This window comes from Tachysurus vachellii, chromosome 11 (assembly GCF_030014155.1).
Source record: "Tachysurus vachellii isolate PV-2020 chromosome 11, HZAU_Pvac_v1, whole genome shotgun sequence".
Classification (NCBI taxonomy): domain Eukaryota; kingdom Metazoa; phylum Chordata; class Actinopteri; order Siluriformes; family Bagridae; genus Tachysurus; species Tachysurus vachellii.
Genome location: NC_083470.1, coordinates 7,878,228 through 7,894,762, shown reverse-complemented (window position 1 = coordinate 7,894,762; position 16,535 = coordinate 7,878,228).

The window sequence follows — 16,535 nt, the reverse complement described above, 5'->3', positions numbered from 1 at the left end:
TGTGCCAAAATCATCCTAATCAATAAACAAGTTACATGTGAACTCAGTGAGATATAATTTGTGCACGCACATGCTGCTGACATTAGCTTGATGCATGTGTGTGTGTGTGTGTGTGTGTGTGTGTGTGTGTGTGTGTGTGTGTGTGTGTGTGTGTGCTATCTGGGCTGTTATCCTCACATGCCCTGGAGCACAGGAGACAAGCATATGAGTCTGACCATGTGTTTCACTAAAGTCCAGTTTGTTATCCTGCTCCATAGAGAGATACTGCTCAAATAGTCATTGGGACACTGGGGAAAACTTGAGCAGATTGGTTAGCCCAGTCCAGACTGTCTCAGGTCTGTGGACATATGCTGCTATTGGTGTAACTTTGTTGATTCCTTTGGTTTAAATTTGTTTCAGAAAATACTAGGGATAAGAATTATGATGGTGGGGAAAAAACCATTTAAGTCATCCATATCCAGAGTCTGACAGAAAAAGAACAGCATGAAAGATCCACATTGCTTTTCTTAACACTTCCTGCATGATTTATGCTTTTATTTTCTTTTATTTTTCTAAGTTACTTGCATTGTTTTTTCATCTATTTTGTGTCTTCATCTTGTTAGTAAGAAAACAGAAGGAAAACCAAACAGCACAAATCCCTAAGCAAGCCTTGCAAAATCAGATAAATACAGATAAACTGTATTATAGTTTAACAAAAACAGCAGCTATGTTTAAATATTAAATCCATAAAATCTAGAGATATGATTTTTTTAAACGAATCACCTGTCCATTATGATGTATCACACAATTTCTGGACAATTTTCTTCCATTTTTTTTTATTTGTTACCGTATTTAATTTGGCCCGCCTTAAAATTGTAAATTGTTTTTTTTTTTATTTTAAATTGTAATATTTTATGGCTAATTTTCGAGTCATACAATTGTGATGTTACAAAGCATATTATAAGGCAGTAAACATGAATAAAATGGAAACCTCCTTCCTGAAACACATTTCTTTAATTATCCTTTCAAGAAGACTTTTTCATGTAACTATACAATGGTTTGGGTTTTATATCATGACCTTCTTGTATTCATGATAGGGACTGATGTACAGTACAACTGGACCTAGTGAAGACTCTGATGATTGTAAAAACTCTCAGAATTTCACAAGGTGGAGGGTTTTTTTTTTTTATTTGATACTGTTTGCAAATATTATAAACAGATATCAGAAAACTCCAATTGAAAAACATAAAAACGTCAGCTTGGTACCGAGCAAGAAAACACAAGGCTGTGAGGTCTGAACACAGACACGGAGAGGCAGTTCGAGGTGAACAAAAAACATTATTTAATTTCTTCTCCAGTCGGTGCAACAATGAGACTGCAATAAAAAAGACTAAAAAAATTAGAAGGAAAAGAAACAGGAAAGAAAATATATTATTCCGTGAGCTTGGGTCAGGGGCAGTTTGGTGCTTTCAGGGATCAGGGAGGTTCAGGGAGCGTCATCGACTTCAGCCTCATCACGTAGTAGGGTGAGGACTTTGGTAAAGGTGAGGGCTCTGATTGGTTGCTGAACTTTTGGCAGGCTTTTTTTTTCTCTGGCTATGCTCTTGGTGCATGCTCCACAGAAAAAGCCATTCTTAACATTTAAAAGGGCAACTTGATGAATATACTATCCATGGAAAAAACACACTTTTTTCAAGACTGATGGAAAGTACATTCATTACTGAAAATACTGTAGTGATCGCCACACTTTATGGGCAAAAGTATTCTTGAATATACACCTGACCATCACATCCAAACGAAGCCTTTCCAACTGTTCCCATAAAGATGTAAGCACACATTTGTGCAGTTTATAGTATAATAAAAAAAGATTTTGTATTCTGTAGCATAGGCGCTGAGCAAAAATTCCAGCATTCATGCTTCTCAGTGTAGTGGGTAAAGACTTATAACAGCAAACAAGGGACAATATCTGGAATGGATTATTAATGAAGCTTGGAAAGCACATGCGAGAGAGATCGGTCAGGTGCCAACATACTTTTGGAGGTACAATGTTTGTTAGTAATAAAAAAATATAAAAATGCTCCAGGGTTGGATATGGTGCTAAGGATTAGCATTACTTACTGTATAATTTATCACTGCAGAATTTAGATTTTGGCCATATGTTGTTCAGTGGTTAAGATCAGAAGACTGTGAGTTCAAATCCCAGGACTGCCAATCTGCTACTGCAGAGACCTTGAGCAAGGCCCTTAACCTTGAACTGCTAAGATGGCCTTGATAATTTTGTGTAATACTTGGTAAAGAAACTACGGAAGTCCTAAGAGGCCATGCGTTATTATATTTTTTCTTTCTTGTTTTGTGTTGATCACGATTTCATTTTCTCATGATCTCTGCATAAGTACATGATCTAGAGGCAGCAAAAGCACAGTAATGCAGCAACATGATTGTTCGAATTCACTTTTACTTTGATCAGAGACTCATGCGATTGACAACTTCAACATAAGTGTCCAAAACTTAAGAAGGAGGCTGTGATGTCTGCATCTTTATTGTCGAAGAAAATATAGTGACCCTAACTACAGTTAATCCAGCTGCTGTTTCTGAAAGCACAGTTAAACTAACCGCACGTATACTGTAGAAGCGGCTCTTAGATACTTAGCATTAATAACGCTGAAAGAGGAAAGCGAATGTCCGCAAGCTCTTACATCACAAAACAATGAATTAATACAAAATAATATATTTTTTTTAATAAATACGGAAAACGCCAATACAAAACAATTGACAGTATTTATGAGAATAAAGGCTTAAAGTTTTAATAATCCATTGGGATACATGCAGCGATGAGAAATTTAAGTCGTGATCATGACAAAACAAGAAAGAAAAAATATAATAATGCATGGCCTCTTAGTACGTCCATAGGAAACACCACTGTTTAATAACTGGGATCTTCTAGTAAAAGTATATGGTTCATGGCCATGCTTGTCAAAGAAAAGTACCAAAAGTGCCCTTCTTCTTTATGATTTTTTTTTATTAGCACAATTAAAGCTTTTTATGCTGCATATCCTACTGATTCCGCTACAAGAGGCTAACAATTATTTGACTTCTCAAACGGTTTTCTTACTTTTACTTCTAAGATCTGTAGCAGCTGTCTTACACATGTTGTCAGTGCCAATGTGACACATTCAGCAAGAAATTCTTTCCATCCTGAAGAGTGATGGGAGTGAGATGAAGCTCTATCAGTCTGTGTTTTGCCCCCTTTCCATGTCTAGGGAGCTACGATTGCAGCGGACCTCTTTGATCAGCCTGCAACTGTTGCTTGAATAGCTGTGTGTCAGCTTGCAGCGTTTTGTCATATTCTCCCCTGACACTTTCATTAAATCTATGGAGGGATTGTTGACATTTCCATCATGGGCGGTGACACCTGCAGAAAACAAACTCGTTTGCGTTGACGGATGGACGTGTAATTGAGATCATTATGACTTTCACAGGGAGAAGATACATGACGATCACCACTCGGCATGTCGTTGACTAGTGGGCTGATGAAAATGTGACTAAATTGACTTGCTTCTCATTTCAATTCATGTGACAGTTTAAAAGATAACATTTTCTTTCTATTTCTCATTTCTTTCTCTCTCTCTGAAACACATTTCTTCCTCCCCTCTCGGCTCATATAAGCTCCGACAATTTAATATTTTCCAGAAATGCATTAAGAAAACAACACTGAGGTTTAATCTAAATAAATTGCTCCCAGTTGGAAGGGAGCAATAATGGGAGGCAATAATCTAGCAGTCTGTGAGGAGAAATTGAAGGATGTAAATAACCTCTCTGCTTGGTGCTCTCCTCTTTTTTGGTGTCATGGGGAAACATTCTCAACTTAAGCACCACCAAGTATTATACCTGAAGAGGCCATGTAACCATATTACTTCCATGAGGGAGAGTTACTTCCTGTCAAGACATGTTTATGGTTTGTACCAATAATAACGGGCTCACGATCCCGCTGAGATTGCTAACATGACAAGCAAGGCAAACGACATCTTGTTACCCCCTAACACTCTCAAACGGCATCGTATCTACACCTAATCATCGACAGAGCATCGCTTTAAAATGACAGACAGAGATTTCCATTAGATCAAGGCTGAAATATAATGTGAAAACCCGCAGGTGACATAGTTTAATTGCTCTGAGTAGTTCGAGCTCAGATCTGGAAGCTTCTTTGTTCAGGTTAGTTGGTTTTATAGTTAACACGTGAAATGAAATGAAACAGAGATGTGCTAGTCTGCAAAATGTGTTTCTGCATTGCTTATTTTACAGAAAATCATTTCCCTTTATCTCAGTGGATTTTAAAATTGGAAATTCTTGCTCTCCGTGTTTTGTCCTGTGATGATACTGTATATGTATTGGATCTGTGATTTGTAAAGTTTATTTTGTTTATTTTGTTACTTTGAACAAAATATCTTAATAGCTTAAACTAAGGGTTAAGGGTTGACCAATTATTTTGTAGCCCATTTAACTGTAAATCAATTTCATTTCGCTCATCAGGACAAATTTACCATATAAACATTATCAACTATTTAAATATTCAGTTTTTTCTTTGTTGTGCATATATTATATGGCCATTATTTTTAACAATAGACAATTTTACAGAAATCTAAAAATTCAGAATACAAAGTTTACAACTAATTCATATTTCTCCCTAATGAGCAAGTGTGAAACAACAATGGTGAGGCAAAACTCCCTGAGATGATATGAGGAAGAATCCTTAAGAAGAACCAGACTAAAATCTAACCTCATCTGGGTGACACCAGAAAATGTGATTATAAATAATGACCTTTCTATAACTGAATACACTCAAGTGGAGTTGTGCAACCAGGAGCTTTTGGGAAACCTATAAATCAGTGTCATTTCTGATATCTAAATATCTTTCATTATAGATTTAACGCCACAGGCATACAAATTCCTGCTGAGGCCATCAAATGTTCAACGATGGAGGCACAAGCATAAAGCAGACCACTGCAACAGCAGTCCAAAGCTTGTTCCATAGTCTCAGAGAGGTACTATCCATAGCAGTCCCATGTATCTCTAGGTCAGACTCTGATGTCAGGCAAAGATATCTGGCATGTAGTCTGTTTTCCAACTACTCCCGAAGGTGTTGAGTGGGGTTGAGGTCAGGTCTCTGTGCAGGCCACTCAAGTTATTTCTTGACATCCCATGACTTTATTAATCTTGCTTTGTGAACAGAAGCACTGTTGCTGGAACAGGTTTGGACCAATTAGTTCCTCAAAGTTTTGATGGTCAGGTTACCACAAACTTTCAGCCATATAGTGCATATACTGTATACATTTAATGAAAAGCTGTCATTTATTGAAACCATTAAGGTTTTATTCTGGAAATTTTAACTCAAAGAACAAACTAAATAGCTATAAATAAATGATATAGATATGAAGTTGAAACTCATTCAACTTCATTCATGCACCAACACAAACAGGCTAATAACTCTGAGAACTCAATAATAAATATTAAACCTTTGATGAACGTGGGTTGTAATTTATTCTGCTGCTATAAAATTATATTGCAAACCCACCTGGCTATACTTCAGATACCCCAGACCTCAGGTTCAGAACTATGGGTTTATAATATTATTTGAAATTAGTTTTCTAAAGATCTGAGCTACAGCAGGGTTTAAAAGTCTTCGCACTAGTTAAAATGCTTCGATTTTGCATTCTTTACTGTGTTTTTTTTCATGACAAATTATATTATTGATAATACCTTCAGTGAAATGTAGTCTTTGAAGCAGTTTCGGTAGTTTTTTTGTGGTTGATCCTCCTTTAACTTTAACGACAGTGTGCACTCGAGCTGGCACGGACTTCACAAAATGTGTGCCACACTTGCACAAAATGTCCTATTTTAAGTCAAATCCGTTCAGAGAGTGTTCTAAACAAATACATCAACAAATAGACAAAAGCATGAGGAAAATCTGACTTTTGTCTGAGATTTATAGACCCCTACAACTAGCTTTCCTCATTTACATCCAGAAAAAAAAAACTTTCTTTCATGTACACACTCTGTAATTTGCATTCACATGCTGTTGTGCTAGCCTGCATGTGTGTGGTTATGTATACATGGACCTTCTCTTCTCTGTGCCCAAAGGGAGAGACAGAATTAAATTCTCCCGGGGAGAGTGTGTTGGTTTAGCGTTCTGTTTTTCCTCCAGCCTGCTGAGTCCCCCACAGGGACGACTAGAGAAATTCAGCTCAGGTAGAAACATCCACACAGCACACTCGTCACCCTCCGCCTCCTCCTGTCTGCTATTGACTTCACTCTGAGGAGCGAGGAGTGCCAGGCAGGGTTCGGGCACCAGACGCTCCACCAGGAAAGAAACAACTCAGCTGAAGGATACTGTATGATGCTGTGTTGCCAAGCAACTGTGATAGATCTACATTCATTACTGGAAACATGAACATATTAACACTAGAGAGTTGCTCTGTCTGGATGTTTTCTCTTAGTGTATCTTACATCCTACCTCTCTTTCTCTTTCAGACTCGTCTCTTTTTCCTCACTTTTTAAATGTATTTATTTATCTTTTTTCTTGTTTTCTTTCTCCCTCACAAAATTAACCACAGAGTCCTGCAATTGCAAATTTATACAATTCCAGAATTTGTATAATGAATGTTGATGGAAAGTTTGAAATGGTTTATATCAAATAAAGTTTAAGGCCAGACTAATAAAAAACAACAAAATTGCTGCTTAAAAGTCTTATATCTATTTTTTCTTAGTGCAGGTTATTTATTTATCAGCAAAACTGATTTTATTTATGTGACCAGAAAGTTGAGCTGTAATATAATTTGATTCTTATGTAAAATATATGATATTTTAAAATAATTGTATTATTATTATTATTATTATTATTATTATTATTATTATTATTATTATTATTATTATTAAATACAATTTATCCTTTTATTAAATGTCTCCATTATAAAATTGTAGTCTTTTTTTCACTTTATTTATTTCTCATTTAACACATAAAGGTCTAAATAAAAGAATGATCTGATTAATATAACTTTTTTGAATTTCAATTCATTTAACTTTTTATATATAATAACGCAGAAAAATTTCAGAAAACATTAAGTTTTTCTTAATCATTTTTCATCTTTTACCTAAAAAAATGAAGCTTGATAACACTACACTTTTCAGATTCTAAGGATTCTTAATTAATAAATTTATGTATATTTTATTTATTTATTTATTTATTTATTTATTTATTTTTATTTATTTATTTATTATTTTTTCCTTTATTCATGTCTGTATTTCTGTATTATTTTCCACATATTTATTTAGTTATTTATTTGTTTGTTTGTTTGTTTGTTTGTTTATATTTTAGTCTCAAGCTTCCTTCATTATCCCAAACCTGAAACCTTTACTGAAGGCCATCCTGCATGCAGAGAATATCAATATGATGCACTGCATAATCAGATGTATTCAAGATCCATCAATCATTCTGGCTCTATATCAGATTCAGCTTTACACCAGACAGAGGGTGATAAAAAAAGGTTAATCACTAGTAAAAGCAGCTTATTATAGGAACAAGAGAATAAAGAGCATTACTGTGGTCTCTAAACCATTTTAACATATTGAATATCACACTATTGTACTCTAATATCTAAAGGGTCATAGTGAGAAACTGAGGAATTATTGTGCGCATTGGTCTTAAGACCTCAGTATTATCACTAGCTCTACATTTTGTTCTTATGATACTCACTGGCTTTGCAGATACATCCACAAACTATGAACCCTAAGGTCCATATTAATGCTGCATTTGATTTACATCAGAAGCCTTTTTAGGTTATTTGTATAGTTATAGATTTATATAGATATAGTATAGCTTTTTTATAGATAAGAAACTTTCTAGAACTTAGTTTCTTTTTCCTAGAAGTAATACATTTTAAGTAATTAATTATGTAATTAGGGGGGCACGGTGGTTTAGTGGTTAGCACGTTTGCCTCACACCTCCAAGGTTGTGGGTTCGATTCCCGCCTCTGCCTTGTGTGTGTGGAGTTTGCATGTTCTCCCCGTGCCTCGGGGGTTTCCTTCGGGTACTCCGGTTTCCTCCCCCGGTCCAAAGACATGCATGGTAGGTTGATTGGCATCTCTGGAAAATTGTCTGTAGTGTGTGATTGCGTGAGTGAATGAGAGAGTGTGTGTGTGCCCTGCGATGGGTTGGCACTCCGTCCAGGGAGTATCCTGCCTTGATGCCCGATGATGCCTGAGATAGGCACACGCTCCCCGTGACCCGAGGTAGTTCGGATAAGCGGTAGAAGATGAATGAATGAATGAATGAATGAACATACTGTATGTAGTTATTTACTTTAGTGAGCCGCTCTAGTTCGTTCAATGTGAATGTCATTGGGCTTGGGCTTTAACTTTTTAATTTATTATTATTATTATTATTATTATTTTATTATTACTACTCATATCTATTAGGAATTAGTATATATTATTCTATAGTTCTATTAATAATATATAATTATATTATTAGTCTCATATTCAATGTTTTTTCATAAATAAGACTATTATTTATACCAGTGGCTGTCAGACTTTATAACACTGCATTACAGTGAATACAGCTATTGTGAAATATTTTATAATTTTATATAATTTCATTTTTTTAATTTTTATTTTTTTAAGAATAGCTGAATTTTTTAAGAATTTTTAAGAATTTTTTCTGTTTTTTTTCTCATTTTATACCTACATTTTAACTGTCTATGAGCTGCTGTGATAACTAAATTTCCCCACTGTGGGATCAATAAAGTTTTATCTTATCTAAGTCAGTCTCTCTATGTTAGGCTTCTATGAGACAATATTTAAACCTAAATTTAGCATTTAATATTTGCAGATAATCATAAAAGCATTTACTTTATTCTTTTCGGATGTTAACTGCACAACTGTATTGAACATGACGTGTTGCTGATTGAACACGGTGTGTTACTGTCACAAGCAAAAAAAGATTATATATTATAAAATTACTTATATTAGTATGATTAGGAATTTGTTTTGAGTCCAATCCAATGTAATATTGCCTGTGTAGAAGGGCAAAGGCAAAGCTGAGAATAAACTAAAAGTAACATCCTCAATGTATAAAGATTAAATTAGATTTCTGTAACAGATTCCTGCAGCTCTCAGACTGACACGCTCTGTAGCCAACAATTTCTCTTAATGTTGCTTTCATATGTGGTGTGGAGTGTTTATTTATTTCCGTTGCATGTCATTGTGTTTTGTATTTATTTTGTGCTTTTTTTTTTTTTTTTTTTTTTTTGCTTTTCTATTTTTATATTCCTTGTCAGTGTTCTGATTTGTTGCTGCATTGTTCTCTGGTTTGTTTTGCACATCAAAGCCACCTTACAGAAATAGATAAAAGCCTTTTTATGCTTTTTCAGAATCAGAATCAGCTTTATTGCTGAGGACTGTGGGTTTTACATGTACAAGGATTTTTGCCTTGGTGCATTAGTGCATAGAATAGGGAAAAAAAAGAAAAAAAGAAAAAAATCTAAGTGCAAACTTTAAATAACAAATGCTACATACAATGCGGGTGCTTTTGTAGCAAAAAAAAAAAAACAAAACTCCTTAGTTTTAATTATAAAAAACCTGGCAACCATTGAGGAATGGACTATTTCAGTCTTTCCAAAAATCTGAATGTGCCACACAGAAAAAAAAGTTAAGTGTGAACAGACAACTTTTCCTACCTGTCTTGACTGACTTAAGTTGCCAACTCTAAATATTGCTAAAATTATAGTTATTGCAGAGTTTCTGTTAATATGGCAGATTGTAACAGCTCTATAGTGCATTAGTGAGTTAGAATTTCATAAAAAAGTGCAGGCTTATACATGCCAAAGGTGCAGAAAAGCTCATGAGGTTCCTTATACTCCATGAACACTTTTAACATGCAAATATATCTTAGAACCTTTATATTACCATAAAAAAGGTAAACACCTTAATTATGTCTTTAAGCATCCTTAAAAACAATTTTCACCTCCTTCCTCTAAGGGTTTTTTCTGGCACGTTGCCTAATCATAAGTCATTACTTTTATTACTTAGGAACAAAACAACAACAACCAAAGGAGCAACAATTGCACAGCAATCCAAGTACATTTCTCCCTTTGTTTTTCATATCAGTTCTGTTGGCAGGCATAATTAGAAAGGAAGCTGCCCTTGACAGTTCATTTTTGCACAGTTGTTATATTGTCATTTAATCATTTTCATGGGAAAATAGTGGACACTAATCACAGGAATTTGTATAAGAGCAATGACCCAAGCTTTAATAGCACATCACAGAAGGAAACCTGAGTCATTTGCACAATCTGGGTTTTATTGTGCGGCTCTCCAGGGCTTCAAGCCGGAGAATTCAATGGATGACATTTTCAAGTACTCCTTATAAATTTGATAACTAAACAGCATAAGAAGCTTTTCAAAGCAAAGCATTGCCAGATAAGAAAATAAATGTACTGCAGACAAGAGTCCACTAGACAGCACTTGGATTTAAACACAGTGTGATAAGCTTCAAAATGTCTGCTTCTAGTCATTAAATTTAAGTGTAGATTGTTATATTTAACTAAGGCTTAAGAATATTTACAAAAATACAAGCATATATTACTACCATTACGTACTGTACATTAATATTAACATGTAGTAATCATATCTGAGGTAAAATAGAATTTATTTTCAGGATAGTCACACATGTATAAAAAGCAGTGTTTTAAGATGCTGTATTGCATTAAATATGTTATTACTATATTACTATGGACTGTAGGTTCTCCTGGGTGGTCCAGCGTTAGGATCCCGAGCTCTCTCATTGCCACGGCACGGGTTCGATTCCCGGATAAAAATGGGAGGGTTGCATCAGGAAGGGCATTCGGTGTAAAACATGTGCCAAATTTAATATGCAGACCATGTGATCCACTGTGGCAACCCCGAACAGGGAGCAGACAAAAGAAAGAAAATAAAACTATGGGTTGAAGGTAGCTGATGCCAACAGACTGAAGAAACTCGTCTGTAATGCCGGTGATATTGTGTGGGTGAAGCTGGACTCTCTGACTGTAGTGTCAGATAGAAGGATGTTGTCTAAGCTGCTGGCAGTCTCAGACAACATCTTGCACCCGCTCTATGATGACCTGGATGGATACAGGTGTACGTTTAGTATCAGAAATCCTTCCTACCTGCCCATCAGACTGTATAATTCCTCTGTACAACATATCACACAGTGTTAAACAATGCACCTTTACCTGTATAGTTATTTAAATCTGAATGGTTTTTTTATGTTATCTTAGTGTATATACATTTCTATTTTTGTATTTTGGTGACTTGGAGCTGTAGTGACAAACCCAGTTCCCCCTGGGAATAATAAAGTATTCCAATGATGTAGTGATTTTTTCTTCCTTCAAATAATGGTTTAAAATGATTTGCCCCACTTACAATTACATTTTTGTGAAGCTTTCCATAGAACGAATAAGACCACTGAGACTCTTTCTGTTATGTATATGAAGCTTGACAAGACTTAACCTCCTGGTAGAGGTAACCAAATTATGTCCTGAATTCAATTTCACCTTGTCCATTAATCTATAGGGCCCCAAGACCACTGTTTACTAAACAACCCCAAATCTCCAAAGATCCAATTCCACATTATGCAGATGTTATTTTGAGTTTTTTCTTTTTCTTTTTTCTTATACACCATTCCCTTTATCAATCCAAGGTCATGTCTGTAATATATAAAGAACAAGAAGGCTATTTGATTATTTGCTAAAACATACTTAACCCCTAACATCCAAAAAGATACTGGAGACCTAAAGATTTAAGTTCAAATCTTTATTATTGTGAGCATAAGACCTTATTGTCCCTTATGTTAAACAGCAGATGAAACACTGAGCTCAGGTAGAATTGGGTTTAGATAAGAAAAAAAAATAATAATAAAATGCTTACAAAACAATAACAATAAATAAAACGATAATATATATACAGTATCTTAATCTGGCCGTAAAAATAGATGTTTTACCTTTTCGGTAAAGTTTAATAAAAACCTTTTTATTTTATCAGGAAGTTTCATAAATTTTTTTTTTTTTTTTTTTTTTTTTTGCTTTGGTAATAAAGGGTGAACCCAAAAAATATGTGTTAAAAACACACACACATATATTTAGAATAAAGATTTTAGTGGTTGTTGATTTGGCTGTAAAATTTTTTAACATAATGAGCTGCGAGAACAGATACGATTGTTTTGTGTCGCATATGAGGCTTTCAGTAAGAGAAGGTATAAGTGGGATTTAAAATACAGTTCCACACACACCCTTAGTGAGAAAAAAAGGAGAATTGTTTTGCTTGAAAGGTCAGTCCTAACCTTTGACACTTGTTTATTCATCATTTTGATTACTCAATTATTGAGGCAGCATCCCACACACATTACAACCCAGTCCTGGCAGCGAAAGGGCCGCAGGATGATTAGTACATCTGCTGTGTTCTCCATGGAAATTCATCACTGCACAGGAAGTCTTTAGGCTTGTCATTTAGACAAAAGGGGAAATATGGGCCAAGAAATAGGAAGGAAAAAGATTACACACACCCAAATGTTTCATGTACGCCAGACGAAATTATTAAAAATCCCAGTCACTCCGGAGTCGTGATTGACTGAACGATGTCAGATCATCTCCAGAGAGCTGCAAAAGAAGCCTCATTAGGAAACAATTTCCTTGTCACTGTCAATTAACATTACCTGACCTCCTTTCACTGCACTTTAAAATCCATTTACAGTACTTTCTCTCTGTCTGTTTTACTTTCTTTCACTCTCTCTTTCCCTTTGTGAAAGGTCATTGACTAAGGCTTTGAGTATGACATATATATATATCTCTCTATCCATATCCCAGTGTCTCTACCACACCTGCATTGTCTGTCTGTCACATGAGCTATGAAAAAACCTGCATCAGTGCTTATCTCTCAGAGCGGTGGCACTTTGATTGACAGTTCATGGATGCATGTAAGAGTGTGAGAGAGGAAAGAAGAGGAAAGAGGTGGAGAAAGAGAGATGAGGGTTTGAGCCGACTCACAGGAAAGATCTCATGTGGTCTGTCAGAGTTGTCTCACTGCAGAAGTCAGATGGCAGCCTTCAGACACACACACACACACACACATCGCCTCCTCAACAAGAATACTGATCATACACACAGATACACACATCACACAACCTACATACTAACACACACCACATACACAAACACACTCTGGCATCGTGCTGTAAAAAATCTGCCAGGTTGATAAATTGACACAATGATGCAAGCTTCACTCTGTAGCATTGTAAAAATATTACAAAGCTGGATTTCATTTTTTGGCTGATTCTGGATTTTCTTTATTGTCAGAAACCTGCCATGTTACTTATACTGTAGATCATAACCGTCTTGTAAGGATAGTTCGATTCAGTCAAACTTTTTTTCATGCATTCTCACAAAGCAGATTTACAAAAAAATATAAATACAACAAGCCTCTAATATTGAAGAAACCTTGAGACACATTGGAACCCATCCTCATCTGTGTGACAACAGAGAGTGTGATGATAAATAATATCCCTTTTATAACTGTGTACTACATGAACAAAAAGTGCAGTCCTGCAAAACAGAAGATTACTTCTAGTTATAACATGAAACCTGTCTTGTTGAATTTATTAACCGGCAGGCACTTATCTCCAGAGATTTCAGTACAACGTAACAGATATTGCGTCATCAGGTAGGTGTGGCCTATTTCATAATCTAACCCTAACCCTAACCCTAACCATAACCGTAGTTTTTGGTTTTTTATTTGTTTTCTAAAATAAATCAACCTGTATGACTGTTTTGTCCTTCGTAGTATGCTGGTTTTTTGAAAAAGACCTCCGGAAACACGCCCACTTTACGTTGTGGTAACGAAACCCCTGGAATTTAGTGCCTGCCTTTATTAACCGTTGGAGACTTGAGTCTATTAGAGTCTATAAGATACCATTGTATAGAACGCTACACATTCTGGTCCCATGTGTTTCTTCTTCATGTGTTATTTATACAAGTCAATTCAATTTAAATTTTCAAAATAAAAATGATAAACTATAAAATTATAATATAAATTTATGTCTAAGGAGCAAGCCAGAGACAACATTGGCAAGAAAAAAACTTAGAGGGTAAGAGGAAGAAAAAAACCTTGCCAGGTTTTAATTAATATACTTTAATGTACTTATTTAATTTTATTTATCTATCTATTTATTTATTTATTTATTAGTAGAATAATGATTGTAATAGCAAAGCTAATAATATTGCAGTGTGCAAACGTTAACATTAAATAAAACCTTGTCATTAATAAAACATTGTCTTCTCCATTTTTGTCTGACAAGCTAGTCTTTTAAATAAAGATTAGCTCTGATTAAAATCCAAGACTGAGAGGAGATTAGAAAAAGAGCAGGTGAAAGAAGTCATGATTAAGCTATGAAGAATCAGGATCAAAGTCTGGATGTGCTAATGTGATAAAAGCATCTTTTAACACAAGCTCTAAAAGATGAAATGCGCTTTCCTTCTCTGTCGCAGAAAAGAAAGTCCTTTTGTGTAAATGCTATTTTGCTGAACTTGTATGTTTAGATTGAAATCACAACACTGATCACTTTGAAGTTTTTTTGGGAGACAAAAGAACATTTTTTTTATCAAGTTTGAGGTTTTCTGCCGGTAATACACTTTGACGTATAATACACTTTTGACGACTTTAAGAAAGCATGAAAAGAAGAAATTTTCATTTAGGTTATTTTTTCCTAACCTTGGCTTGTCTGCCTGCAAAAAGATCAAATCAGATAAAGATCCAGTTTTACAAACACAGCAATATAAAAACACACCCTGTCTAAAGATGCCTGGGATGGTGAAACAGAACCGAGAAACTCGTCACATCCTCGTCAAAACGGCGAAGAGCTCTTACACGATCTGTGCAAACGACAACAGACAAAGCTTTAAAATGTATAAATGACTTCATAAAAAGTCAGTGACAAGCAATTCAGGCAACAGTACAGGACTGTGGGAATAAATCAGCAATTATTTCCTCGCCGATGTTAACACAGACAGAGATCAGTTGAGTGGAGAAATGGAGACGAGGCTCCGGTTAATCAAATGTCACGAGTGATTTTTACCTCAGGTGATGAGGCTGAGAACAAAGTGACAAGTCATTTATTATTGCAAATTTATAATTAATTTAAATTTTTGCAGTCATGTTTTTCCATAGGCTTTCACTTTTAGGATATATAAGTACAGACAAAGATGAGTCAACTTTTAATAAAACTGAAATGATCTTTAAAAGGTGAATTATGTCCCTTACTGGGGTTTTTACAGGCTGTCGCATATGTGTAAAAATGACAGTTATGATGAAATCAAACTGATCCATGTAGATAACATAATGGTTTCAAATTGGATAACAAGCCATTAGAGTTGTATCAGTACTAAGATAATAGTATTTATTGAGGAAACAGTATGGTAACATTTGATTACTTACTGCTAAATTAGTAGAAAATTAAGCTTTAATTAAAGAACCATGTTGTTACCACTGATAGAAATGTAGCTTGAAATTGGGCTCCAAAAGAATACATTTTTAAACAAGCTCATTGTTGTTATACAGAAAAAACAAAGAAAAAATAACTGATCAGGTTTGGTGAATGTTTAAAGCAGAGAATGACAGACTCAAACAGGATAAACTCAGAAAAGGCAAAGCTACAGTATATAAAAAAGCAGGAAGGTCAAAAAAATAGAATAACAATCATAGTAATATAAGACTTATAGCAATAGCCAAATCTAATGAACAAATTATGTGTGTGTGGCCTATGTGTGTGTGTGTGTGTGTGTGAGTGTGTGTGTGTTTGTGTAACAAGTAAGTGTAAAAGTTCAGACACTGACAGCAAGACAGCAAGAGTTTGTGTGCTTTGAGAAGTGTAGTCCATCCTCACCATGCTTGTTCGTAGCCCGTGATGCATTCTGGGAAAGCAAATTTTTCAGACAGCGTTGACCTGACAATTGGCAGGTTTATTCAGAAGGAAGTTAAAGAAACATTTTCTGAGAAATCAAAAACTCAATGAACATCCAGCATTGCTACAGAATGGAAAAATGTATTTGACAGTTAACAACCTGGAGCAAAGCTACGGTGGTCTTCAGAGATCTGCTTAAACAAGGTGTGATCTCAAACAAACAAACAAACAAATAAATAGATAAATAAATAATAATATATAATATTGTCAGCTTTTATGAGTCTAGCAGAAGTCACACTTTATGGATATTTTACTCCAAAAATTTGGCCAGTGCCAGGAGTTTGTCTCTGCCTGTCTTTGGTTGCAGTGGCACTACATCAGCCACTAGTGAACACATCACATTATGCATTCTAACACCTTCAATCTCAACTCGTGACCAAAAATCTCTTTGTGCAATTTTTGCCTGGGACAAGTAAAACTGGTACAGAGGAAAGCTGTCTTATAGGATGTGCAATGGATTTAGAACAGTGTCGACTAAAATCAGTACGCCTAATTATTTAGACTCCTTGTA